The following is a 13,228-nucleotide window of genomic DNA, read 5'->3' as shown; positions in this document are numbered from 1 at the left end:
AACTCTCCTTTCCCACCAACTGGAGGAATTCACACCACTCTGACGCTCATTCTGACCTGACGGTGCTAGGGCGTGGGTGAACACCTCAGCGCCACGATGGCATGGAGAGACCAGCTGCAAGGGGACTGCGCAGAGCTGTGAGATGCCTCCGGCACCACGCGGGGCGAGGTCGGCTCCTCCTGTAACCCCGTGATCACCCCCGTTGATGAAGGCGGACAGAGCCACAGCCGCAAAAAACTAGATGCTCCAATAAACGCAGAGGTGAGTAAACCCCTTTATGACCAAAGACATGCACTCCCCTGCCTTCAGCAAGGAAGCATACACCATGACACCGATAAGCCGTCCTAAGAGTCTGCAAGAAAGTAAGGTCTCTCACTGCTTTATTTCACCCCATTTCAAGGAAGAGCCACAGCTACTCAGAGATGGGGGACAGGGAGGCCGAGAACAAAGTGCTGGGCTGCAGGTCAACGCTGCCCCCAGAGCCCTGTGCAGACGGAGGGCCTCCCTGGACCCCCATTCTCCTCCTTTCCAGTCCTCCCCAACTCGTTGGGCAGCTGTGAGCACAGCCACTCTGTCTAGACTGCTGCTGAGAACAAGAAATGCACAAGAAGGGAGGCAATCGTGACCCCTCAGGCTATTCGCAGGGGAGACACGGACTTCACATCAGGAAACCAGGATTCCTCCAGACACCGGGGCAGGGACTGCCAGTACCAGAGCCGACAGGGGGTCCACGCAGGCGGCGGGCCGGCCTCACCGAGACTCGAAGGGGAGTCTAGAGGAACGTGTGGGAGCCGACGGAGCAGAGGAGGGGTATGGGGACAGCGAGGCCACCGCCGCGGGGCAGGAGGGCGCGAGACAGGCTGCGGCGGAGCACGCACCAACGCCGGAACCGTGCAGGTAGGAGAGTAAGCGGAGAAGGCGATGGCAGCCGCTCCCGTGCTCGCCCAGAGAGCCCCCGGACGGAGGGGCCTGGCGGGCTGCAGTCCACAGGGTCGCCAAGAGTCGGACATGACTGGGCGACTTCACTTTCTTTCTATAGTTCCTTTCGGAGAAGGAAATGGCAACCCACTCCAGTGTTCTTGTCTGGAGAATCCCATGGACGGAGGGGCCTGGTGGGCTGCAGTCTATGCGGTTGCAGAGAGTCGTACACGACTGAGCAACTAACACGCACACACTCAGGAGACTAAGGGATCAGCAGGTATTCTACAGACAGTAGCTGGAGGACTTGAAACGAGGGGGAAAACCTACCTACAAATGGGGAGAAGGTCTTGAATGAATCAACGGGTAGACAGATAAACAAATAAATCTAATGCAAACCTAAATTTTAAAAGGGGAGAACGTTAGAGGATACTAATGGGGAATTTTTTTTTTTTTAAAGAAAAAACAGCCCCTTTTCTTGGTAATTTTACTTTTTCTCGGTAACTTTAAAGTATACTATAGTATTACTGAAGTCTGGATTTTCAAATATAAACTAAACTTCTTCACACCTCTCATAAGCCAAACTAAGCTTCAGACATTTCTTTAACAAACGTATCTGAGGTTCCCTCTACAACAATCTTGATTCTATTCTGATGCTAGTTCCTGACCTGCCATTAACTAAGAACCAAATAAAGAGGTACCAGAGCACTACAGCTCTCACTGCTATTAAAAACAGACCATGAACACATTTAGGTACAAGTGACAGTCTACCATCGCATCACAGCGAAGAGAAGGGCCAACCTTCGAGCAACGCTCGGGGCCTTTGACACACGATCTCTGGGTGTTTTCCCAGGTTAGTGTCCTATGTGCTTCTTCCTGAATATATTCACGAATATACAAATGTACATGGGTCCATGCGGCCTGGTGTTTTATAAAGACCTTACATGTTTTTTTTTTAAATACTTACTGACATTTTGAGTGTCCTCGCAAACTTCCAGCAATGAAAAATATGAAGATACCAAATAAAATGTATCTGTGTGGAAGTGAAACAAGGTTTTACTATGTCAGTATCTGATGACCACTAATCAAATGATAATTTTCCATCCATTCGAAGGGGATTCCCTGATGGCTCAGCAGCAGGTAAAGAATCTGCCTGCAGTGGAGGAGACACAGGAGATTGAGGTTTGATCCCTGGGTCAGGAAGATCCCCTGGAGAACCCCATAAACAGAGAAGCCTGATGAGTTACAGTTCAAAGAGTTGCAAAAGGTTGCAAAGAGCCAGACTAAGCACAACATGAATTATTCCTAAGAAGTGAATAATTTTAAGTATTAAGCTAGTGATTTCTTTATTAACTTAGTTCAACGTTTTCCTCAGGAGGGGATTATTAGAACAACAAAATGGAATTAATTTAGCAAATATATACATAAAAGCACTTTCCATGGATAGAAAGAGGTTCCTTTCCCTTTACAGAAAAGCCAAATTCCTTCCCTTGAACTAGGAATGGGCCAGCCTCTAAGGAAGGCAAACATAAGGACACTGAGTGAACATCTCGGCAAATCAGATTCAAATCAATTTCATCTGACTCCCCTTCCTGGTTTACTGTCCTTCCTAATTAGAGGCATTCAGTTGTTTCTTCGTTCTGGCTGCCGAGCCTCTAATTCATACCTAACCATCCCAATGGTCTCTGTCCCGACTCCACACCCCTCCAGTTCCCACCAACTTCCTGCCTGGCGTGCTCCGGTTTCTCCCAGTCCTGGCTCTCACCTCACCCCACTCTGAGATCTTTCAAATTTTACAATGCAGAGTTCAGACACCAGGCCCAGACCCCCGGCTGACAGTGAGCACCTGAAGGTCAGACCTTTGCCTTTTCACAGAGTAAACCCCCCTCACCCGAGGCCCTGGGTCTGCCCTGCCCCCTCAGGGCCTGTCCACAGCTCAGCCATCCAGGACCTCCGTCGCTGCAGGGATCTGCCCGGGGCCTTCGGCCTCACACAGGCACTGGGGCGCCGTCACCTGCCTTCCCTGAATGGCTGGTCCCGACAAGAAAGGTCCCAGGCCCTGCAGGAAACACAGATGTGCACAGGCCATGATTCACACCTTCCAGAAGCACAGATGCCAGGAAGGACGCTGAGACAAGCACAACCACGGGGCCAGTGGATAAGCACTGAAGGCCTAAAGGAGAGGTCTTTGTGTTTTTTTAATAACATGTGGGCAGAGCCTTAAAGGATAAAGATGATTTTTAACCACTGAGATTTAACAACTGAAGTATGAAAAAAAAAAAAAAAAACAGGCATTAAAAACAGTGAGAAAATCACAAATCAGAGAGCAAAGGATACAGGGAAAGGATACAGAATTTACCAAAAAATGAAGAGTTGAGCTGTCAGGTGGGACTAACATTTAGGGGAGAGTCAAGAAGCGAATCTGGAAAGGCGAGTCAGGGTCCTGACTGGAGGCACAGGTGAGCCAGGCGAGATGATACAAACTACTACTCACGCCTGTCTCCCATCTTCTGCAATTCACCAAAACCGAGTTTTCGGGCACAAAGATAGACCTGTGCTTAGATGATCCGTCTACTCACTTTGAGCTACTTACCGATACCCTCAAGTCTCTGTCTTCAACTTGTGAAGTGGTGGGACCCAGGGGGAAAGTGGGGCGAACGGTGAAGGGGAACACTGGAGAAAGGAGGGTCCCAGCGTGGACAGAAGCCCCGGATCACCCTTCAGCTGCTGCAGATCTCCGGAGAGCCAAAGGCCGAGGCGAGGCCTGCAGGCGGCTGTGCCTTCCCAGTCCAGAGAAAGCTTAACGTCAAGGGCTGGGCAGCCAATTGGATCCTCTTTCCAACTGTCTCGAAATGCATATGCAAATACCCCCCCAGACTTCACAATGAAGAAAAACTGGTGTCCAGGCCGAGTCTGGAAACACTGACATTCTGAGGTTGACAGCCCACCTTGTGAACAGAAAAGGCCTCCGGCAGCAGCGTGCCCGCCCGGCACCACGCCCAGGGAGTCAGGGCACCCTGCTCCCTGAGCGCATCTCTGCGGCCCAGGTGCCTTCCCATTAACCGAACCATTAACCACATGCCCAGCTCTCCCTGCATAGCCAGACACTCGACTCCTAGGCCACGTCCTATGCATTTCAACCCAGCTCACCCTGAGACCCTGTGCTTGCCATCTCAAAGCACACAGAAATGAACCCAGACTCAGTCCAGGACTTCAAAACCCACTTTGTCAAGCTGCCTCTGCTGGTACTATTTACGATACACACACACATATATATGTATATGTATTTTTTTAAGGTGGGGGGGAGTAGAAATGGTGGGAAAAAGGACCTGGATTTATTGATAAACTCCAAATTAAAGAAAAAGAGAAACAAAAAAACCACTGAGAGAGGGACTTCCCTGGGGGTCCAGTGGCTGGGACTCGGTGCCTCCAGGGCAGGGGGCATGGGTTCAATCCCTAGTCAGGGAACCAGGATCCCACACACCATGCGGTGTAAATAAATAAATAAATAAAGACCCAGATAGATAGGTGCCTTTTTTTTTGAAAAAATCACTGATAACAGTAGTTTTAAAATGACCACGCACACTCTCTCAGGTTAAGAGCATACTCCCATGCAAAGGCTGCGCTGAGGGACAAGGAGAGAGTCAGCCCACCTTATCAATGGAAATAGGACGGTCATGGAAAGAGGAACAGGTGAGTCATCGCGCTTTTCCTGAACGTGGGCCAGCTCGGCCAGATCCTCGAGACAGGAAAGCCTGGTGTGGCAAGCCCTGGGGTGAGCGCGGGCTGCAGGGGGGGCGGGCAGAGTGAAGTCTCTGCGGGGGCCCAGGGCTGTGGCCTGAAGCAGAGCAAACCATGGCGGGGCGGGGGCAGCGGTGAGCTTTCACACTAAGGAAAACACCCTGAACAAGCCCCAAATGGTGAGACCAGCAAAGCAGCACACTCACCAGGGATCGCTGGGTCAGGACGGAACCAAAACTGACACTTAGGGTGCTATTCTCTTCCGCTGGGCTGAAGCCAAACTCCCTCTCCAGTTCTTACTCAACTCTTATGCAGAGTTGTGTGTGTGTGAGTTGCTCAGTCACATCTGACTCTTTGCGACCCCATGGACTGTAGCCCGCCAGGCTCCTCTGTCCGTGGGATTCTCCAGGCAAGAATACTGGAGTGGGTTGCCATTCCCTCCTCCAGAGGAACTTCCCAATCCAGGGACTGGCTTCCTGGAACCCTGGCTTCCTGCCTTGCAGGCAGATTCTTTACCGTTTGAGCTACAGGGAAATCTCTAGACTTATATGTACTTACCTCATTTATTTTCACTGATGATTAACAGTGACGTCGATAGTACCTGGCCAGCAGCTGAGCTGAGAGGCTGGCTGTGCTTGCTAGGAGGGGCTGATTCTTAAGCATTAACTGCCCCAAGAGCTGCCCACCCCCAGAGCGGAAAGATGGGAGCAGCAGGGCCGGACTCCCATCATAAATAAATACTACTTTAAATTAGCAACTCTTTTCTAAAAAGACCATGTGGCATTTCTTCTTGTTTGAGGAACACAAGACTGTTAACCCAACAGAAGTAAAAAACCGAACACCATGCCTACCACCAAGAGCCTGACAGACAGAGGTACACGAGGCAGTGTGGGCTATTAGGGAATGAGGGGGATGTGGAGGAATGTGCGTTAGCAAATCCACAGCCTTGGGCTTCAGTTTATTCTCACATTGAATGAAAAGGTCAGTTTAGACGATTTTTTAGGTTTCCTTCCAGCTCTGAAAGTATCTGATTCAGTGAATTACGCACTTAAGGTCTCCTAAGGGAAACCACAAAATAAGGGTGAGTGGAAACTTGATTCTGGAACAGCTGCTCTGGGGTAGCAGTAAGATACAAGCTGCAGATGACATCCGTACAGGATGACCTGGGCGCCAGCGTCCCTCCGGTACTGATACAACACAATTCCTGTACAGCCTTAAAAGACTGTTCAGAACAGAAAGACCAGAAATCTAAAAATCTTTGGTATGGTAAAGAAACTGGAAGAAAAAAACAAAAAGTATTTAGATCATGCTTGTTAAATTTTAAGCATAAGCGATCAGAAACAAAGATGAGGTCATCGGACGACCCTAATCCACTAAGACTGGCATCCTTTTGAGGACAGGAGGAGACACAGGAAGGCAGCCAGGTGGCAGGGCAGAGACGGGGATGGCCACCCATCATGCAGGGCCCAGAAGGGCCACCAACACGCGGGCTGAGAGGCCCAGGGCACGCGCTCCCAGGAGCCCTTACGGGGGCACGGCCCGGTGGACAACCAGACTTCTGACCTTCAGAATGGCACGTGTAAACCTCTGCTGTCTGCAGCCATCCAGTTTGTGGTTAACTCACTGGGGCCACCCTAGGAAACTAACAAAAGGAAGTGCTGTGTGCAGGAGCCTGGAGCGCCCTGGCCTGGACCCCAGAAGCCAGGTCTGGTCCTGGGTCCCCGGGAGGGCAGCACAGGCATGACCAGCGGCTGGGCAGTCCCAGCCCTGGGCTTGCTGCTCACGGAAGAGGCAGCAGCCACTCCCTGGGGGCTGGGTGCTGGGAAACTCTGCCAGAAGCTCAGACTCCCTCCCACCCAGCCACCCAATACCCCTGAGCCTTCTGACAAGAGAGAGGGAGAGAGAGACAGAGAGAGAATGAATCAGAACGATGACTAGTGGAGAACCAACTGATAAAATGCAACTCGTCGTCTACGGCTGATGCCCTGAACACTCCAGGGCTCAAGATGACAAAGTGAAGCTGAAAAGAGTATGCCATTCAACCATCAAAATACTTATCAACTGGAGAAACTTTACTAAAACTTTCAGATGTAGACAAAAAATGTTTTTTAAAAATGCTGTTTTCACTGAATACTTCCCCTGTTACCACGCTCTTCATATCAAAGACTGTTAAAAAAAAAAAAGAAAGAAAGAAATGAATCTATAGGTTACCATGTGAAATTGAGAATGAAACATCAATTTATTGCTATAAAACAATCCACCAGCAAGCATTCTCTTTGTACAATGTCTTTCAATTTACTCGTATTTGTTAAGTAGCGAAACATGCCTAAACACGACTACTTAAAATAAGGACGTGCTATTTGCCTAAAATAAATTACCTACTGTCTGGTTCTGGGTATCTTTATGACAGTATGCAAATGTATCACATTATTTTATTATAGGGCCCAGCAGTTAGACAAACAAGGCAATGGAAGAGTTGCAACTCCTTACATTTCAGAGGTGTGACAATTTTTAATACACATGTCTACATGTTTCACTTTCCCAATAATAATATAATAGATGATATATGGCTTTGTTATGGTTCTGATCAGAAAGAAATTAATTTTCCAGGTAAACACGGGAATATTAGGAAAACAACAATTAAAAAAAAATAATTGGAAGCACAGTAGAAATATACTAGAAAGAATATTCTAACTTTTTCCATTTTTCAATCAGTATTTAAGTGTCTTTTTGCAGCTCTCATCTTTTTTTTTTTTGTCCAAAATATAACCCCCAAGCCTCTTGTGGTTTTTTCCTGAGGAACTAAGGTTTACTGCCCCATCCCTCGAAAATATAGTAAAAAATTAACTCCTACTGGGAACAATTAAATTATAAATATGAACATCACAGGGCAAAAGGGAAGAAGAATTAAGGCAGAGAAGATAGAGATGGCAGCAGAGCCGGAAGGAACCTCTTCGGATACAGCTGGGCCAGGAGAGGGTAGGCAGCAAGGTCTCCCGGCAGAAGAAACAGAAGAAGTGGGTTTCCACCACCAAACATCCTTAGAGAAAAATTAACACTACGGAGCCTCCTCCTGCAGCTGCTAAGTCGCTTCAGTCGTGTCCAATTCTGTGTGACCCTATATACGGCAGCCCACCAGGCTCCCCCGTCCCTGGGATTCTCCAGGCAAGAACACTGCAGTGGGTTGCCTTTTCCTTCTCCAATGCATGAGGGTGAAAAGGGAAAGTGAAGACGCTCCGTCGTATCCAACCCTCAGCGACCCCATAGACTGCAGCCTTCCAGGCTCCTCCATCCATGGGATTTTCCAGGCAAGAGTATTGGAGTGGAGCGCCATTGCCTTCTCCGACGAAGCCTCCTACCCTACTTCTAAAAAATGTTGTCACTTACTCCTCCAAGCAATGATGGGACCCGAGCTGGGAAAACTATGGTCTGAACAGATCGAGTAGCTCAGCCAAGGTCACAGCAGAGAAGAGAAACCTGGGCCTCAGTCTTTTTCACATCAGGGTAAACACAGAAAATGGTATTTGTGCAGCGAGGTCACACAAAGAGAAGAGGCTTGTGGCAACTGGTGACAGTTAGTCCCGAAGCCCCAGGCCCCACCCTGAGGGGTCACTATCTCTGCCCACCCAGAACTTACTCAGGCTGGGCTGGGAAACCGTGTGTAAGCTCACAGCTCTTGCCTTTTCCATTGCATTCAAGCTCTTTCCAGTATCTACACCCAGGTCAGCGGCAGCTAACTCTACTGAACGCCAAGGAAAGAGTTAGGCAATCCCCAAGCACACCCCAGGACACAAACACCCAGATGGTGGCCTCTCCTTACAATGCAGGCCCTTTTTAGAAGTTTAAAAAAAAAAAAAAAAAACTGGAAAAAAGTCTTTTATAAAAAAATATTAAGTCAGTTTTTCTAAAAAGACAAAAATCTGTGCATACTCTTACTCATGCCAGAAATTCTCTCTAAAGGCAGCAAAGGCAGCCATTCCAGCAGACTTAGAACAAAAGCTGCTAAAGACACACACCAAGAGACATTCCTCCCAGTGTTATCTGTCGGTTAAGGAAAGATAAATGTCTGACATCAGGGTCCATCTTGGCTTAACATCAAGAAGGAAGCCAAGAGTTGGCACATTGCAGGATGGGTGACGGGGTCCCCCGAGGCAAGGACGGCAGAAATCCCTAACAGAGGTTGAAATGTTACCAGGTCTCTGAGATTACACGCAAGATCTGGCAATGAATAACTGAGCATTATTCTGAGAGGACTGGGGAAGATCAAGAGATTGTCACAGGGATCAAAGGACCAGGAAACACTAAAATGCCACCCTGGAAAATCCCTACCAGCCCAAACACCAATCCTAGATTCAGGTTTAGATCTGTGTGTTACCTTCCAGGGCAGGAGGGGGCCTCCAGCCTGACTATGAAGTTTTACTGGAAGAGCCACACCCACCTGTTCAGGTATGCCCGTGGGTGCAGTGGCAGTAGCTGCAGAGACCACAAGGCTCACAAAGCCAAAAATATTTACTCTCTCGCCCTTCTGAGACAACCAAGCTCCTGTTCTATATGAAAGCAACCTGGAATGAAAAAGCTCCTTCAATGACTTACAGTGATTATCAATAGAAGACCACCGGCAAGATTCGCAGAAAGGGCTGTTTCCACTAAATAACCGAAAACACGTACATTTCTAAAACTTGATAGACCAATTAAATACCAATTTTGTGTTCCATCCATTTGCACACTATTCTGGTGAACACACTCTGGACGGCTACTGCCAAACAGCTCGTTGTATCAGTTCACTATATAAACAGTGTGCCAGAGCTAGTATTTTAACAAAGGTTAAAAAAAGAAGCTATCCTGCTTGAAAATATGAATAAATGCTTCAAGGCCACTTATCTGTTCTCCTCATTCCCACTGCTCACTGAAAACAATGAAATATATTCTCTGTTTCCTTTAGAACGAAAGATGTATAATACACAGGGATAGTCAAACTATTTAATCACCAAAAGAAAATCAGCAGTCTAGAGGTTTTATAACTCTAAGAATGAATGGTCCTATATTAGTTCTATGCATAAGTTTAAAAATTCTCTACTGTTGTATCCTGCCAATAAATTTGATTACTATTATATAAATTCCCTTTAAATCTGAAGGGAGAAGGAATTAAGTTGAAACTTTCAAAAGTATGAAAAAACACTTAAAACATCTTACTACATATTTATAAAAATGCTGAAAAATTACTGCTGATAAAGCAATCCAGAGCAAGCGGGACTATACATGCCATTTCCAAAACACTTAGTATATTACTGACTTTGTTGCCACATTTTGTATATGATGTACTAGAATACCTACCCACATAACTCTTGGGCAAATATTTGAAGGGACAAAAATTTTAATTTGAGAGAAACTAGGAATGCAGACAGAGTATCACTTTGCGCACCTACACTTCACATATTTTAAATACCAAAGCCCATTTAAAAAGGAAAAAAAAAAAATCAAATGAAACAAAACCTAAAAGGAATTTCTGGGGACTTACTATCTAATTAAGCAACTTTTTTTCCAAAACTGCATGAAGTAAGCACTTCTGTCCCCTCCAGATGCCTTAAAGGGTGGCTCCGTCAGTAACACTAGAAAGATACATTTTAAAACATTCGACAGTTTCTAGAAAAAACACCTTCGGTTCTAGGAACAATCTCACTGTAAATGTAAAAGCCTGTAGAAGTCTCACTGTAGTGACTGACATCTCAGACCACTTATTTAAGTGAAAAAAATAAATCTACGTTTCAGTAAATACACAATGGTCAAGAAGAAAATACGTGAATATTCCAAATAAATCAGTGCCTCAAACTGCCAACTGCAACCACCAGAAACATAGAGGGAGGGGAGTATGAGGTGAGATACTCAAGCCCACATTCTGGTCGTGTGAAACTGCAAAACTGAGCCCTATTATTCGGGGACGTTAACACCGAGGCCCCCAGTCTCCCCTCCTCCACTAGAACGCACCCATCATACCAGGCGTGCCTTCCTCATTCTTGCAGTAAGTGCTGCTTTACTGGGCTGGAAAGGGCTCCCGAGATGGTCCAGCCAGGAGAAGCCGTGCGTGGTGGAGAGGCGTGGAGGGCGGCAGGGGCGATCGGGATCAGTGGACCCCAGCAGAACAGCAGTGCGCATTAGCAAATGGGTCTGCACCCGGGGGGTCGTCTTCACTTTGGCGACTCCAAACCACTTTTTGTATATGGAAAGCGCCCCAAATTAACTGTAAAAAGGCTTAAGGAATTGGAGTCTTAATAGTTCTCGGTTTGCATTTTCACACGATTTCAAAGAACAACCCCCCCCGCACCTCCACAAACATCAGTCACACCAACTGGGGAGCCCTAGGTGCAGCAGAACCTTGAAAGGAGACGAGCACCTGGGGGAGGGCGGGCGGGAATCCCAGGGACCTGCCACCGCCCTCCCACTGTATGTGTTTAACTGACCAGTTCCCCCCTCCTTATTTTCGGATTTATCTCACAACTCTCCCCACCTCTCCCTTACTCCGCAAGCCCCGCCCCCCGATGAAAAGCCCCGCCCCTCCCGCTGGCCCCCGAGCGCCGTAGGAAGTGCCCGCCCCCCAAGCCGGAGCCGCGCCGTCCTCGCCGCCCATTGGCTGCGGAGGTCGTCCGTCTGCAGAGGGCGGGGCCTCCCGCGCGAGGGCGGAATCCCAGGCCCGCGCCTCCGGGAAAGGTCCCGGGCAGCCCCAGACCCCTGCAGAGCGAGCGACCAGCTTCCACTAGGGGTACCTTCGCCTTTTAATTTCGCCGCCCTCCTCCCGTCGGCCCCATGCAGTTTTAAACTTTTTCAAAGCTCCCACCCAGTCCAGGACCAAGTTGAGGATGCTGCGGTTTTAGGAGTGAAGCAAGCTGTGGACTGGATCTCTGGAAATGAAATTCCTTAGGTCTTCTGTTAACTTGTTTTGGGTGCACGGGCCTTCATCAAGGGTTCCGGCCAAAAATACTCGGCGTCCATTCACCAGGAGTCACCGCAAGCATTACAGAGTTAACTGTATCTCGTTTAACTATTCACCCTTTTCACAGTCAGACTGTCCCAAAGGTACTATAAATTTTTTGAGGCAAAGTGCTAAGCCATTCTCCGACCACACCCTCAAGAGCTCAAGCTCCCTTACAGAATGATCACGCACACATTCTGCCCTTTACTCTGTAACGCAACCTGGTGAGACGCGCAGCTGTAGCCTGAAGGGAATATGCATATTTCTATAAACTGCAAATTCCTTGGAGGAGGAATTATCAACAGCGGTTCTAATTATGGCGGGCACACAGTGCTCTACAAACTATGGGTATCTGTTTCAACTGCGTCCTTACGATCAGTAGCCTCAAAGCAGAGGAAAAATCGTTTCGTTTCTGCAATGTTTCTTTCAATTTCGTCACCAACAACGCTCAAGGATGGAAACATATCTTACTGTAAGTAACTATTTTTAGTATCCATCCCTAACTACAGCTGGGCGAGAACAAGACTCATCTGTTTTAAACATCATCTCCCAGGGCCTAGTTTACCGCAAAGAGGTAACAGGGGTTCTTAAATCCCACTGCAGCATCCTTCTCTAGGTTGTGTTCCCTTCCTGACACTGGGGACAATGTAGTCTTATCATTTTTTCTCCTTTTTTCCTTTGAGCTCCCTTTCGTCTCTGATTTTTGGCCTCAATGTTCAATGACTTTATTTATCTTCTGTTGCCACTAGCACCACCACCATTTGCTATTTGCCTTGCAGTCCTTCTCTCTGACGTCTCCTATTCCTGACAGAGCCCCAGTAAAGCACCTTCTCCAAAAGGTCGGTCGTCTTCCCCCTACTCCTCCAAGCCAGGCTGCAAATCTCCCACCACCCACTTCTCCCTGGAAGTTCGCTCTGCCCAGTCCCGCGGTGGCCGATTGCTGACAGCTGGACCTAGCCAATCCGCGAGGAATAAATAAGACGCGCAGCCAATGAGCGTGCGCCGGGAGGCGGGACTTCGCCAAGTTCCTCGGGTCCCCAAACCCAGACCTGTTGCGCCGCCGCCGTGGCCGCCTGAGTTTCTTAGTTACGGCGGCGGGCTCGGGCGCCGGAGCCGCGCGGGGCACGAGGCTCTCCCCACGGCCCAGGAGTGGCCCAAAGCCCCCCGGCCGCGCGCGCCCCGCACCGGCCTCCCTCGACCCTCCCCAAGCATGGTCCCCAGGCCGCCGCGCGCGGGCCCGACCTCTCCTCCCCGCCTGGCTCCGCGGCAGCCCCACCCGGCGGAGCCCCGGCCCGCGTGCCCAAGACCCCAGCGGCAGCGACTCACCAGGAAGCGGAGAGCTTTACGTCCTCTGGCCCGCGCAGGACCCGGAGCGGGCGGGCGGCTCGGCCAGGCGGCGCCGCGGACAGGCCCGCTGGGCCCGGGGCTGTGGCTGCGAGGCCCGGAGCGCTGGCCACCTCCCGCCGCGCCGCTCCGGCGGACGCTGCAGGAGCGGGCACCCACCCTGCGCACGGCGAGGCGCGTCAGGAGCGAGACCCTAGCGGCGGCCCATCCTCCCACAACTCCCGCGCCTCCTCCCCCGGCCGCGGCTGTCAGGAGTGT

General features: G+C 49.3%; 1 protein-coding gene across 10 annotated transcripts in view; it reads right to left on the bottom strand.

Annotated features, from left to right (window-relative positions):
* The window catches only part of NEK7 (NIMA related kinase 7), a 136,478-nt gene extending 123,250 nt beyond the window's left edge, over positions 1-13,228 (bottom strand). For 4 of the 10 annotated variants that reach the window (XM_027975997.3, XM_027975998.3, XM_060396775.1 and 1 more), the window contains exon 1: positions 12,953-13,228. The gene's annotated coding sequence lies outside the window, so the exon portion shown is untranslated. Of the gene's footprint in view, positions 1-3,511; positions 11,119-12,453; positions 12,543-12,952 lie in introns of those variants that run through there. The other 6 variants (XM_060396771.1, XM_060396774.1, XM_060396766.1 and 3 more) reach the window with 4 other exon arrangements.

Source organism: Ovis aries, chromosome 12, assembly GCF_016772045.2.
Source record: "Ovis aries strain OAR_USU_Benz2616 breed Rambouillet chromosome 12, ARS-UI_Ramb_v3.0, whole genome shotgun sequence".
NCBI lineage: Eukaryota > Metazoa > Chordata > Mammalia > Artiodactyla > Bovidae > Ovis > Ovis aries.
This window is presented reverse-complemented; position numbering and strand designations above follow the sequence as displayed.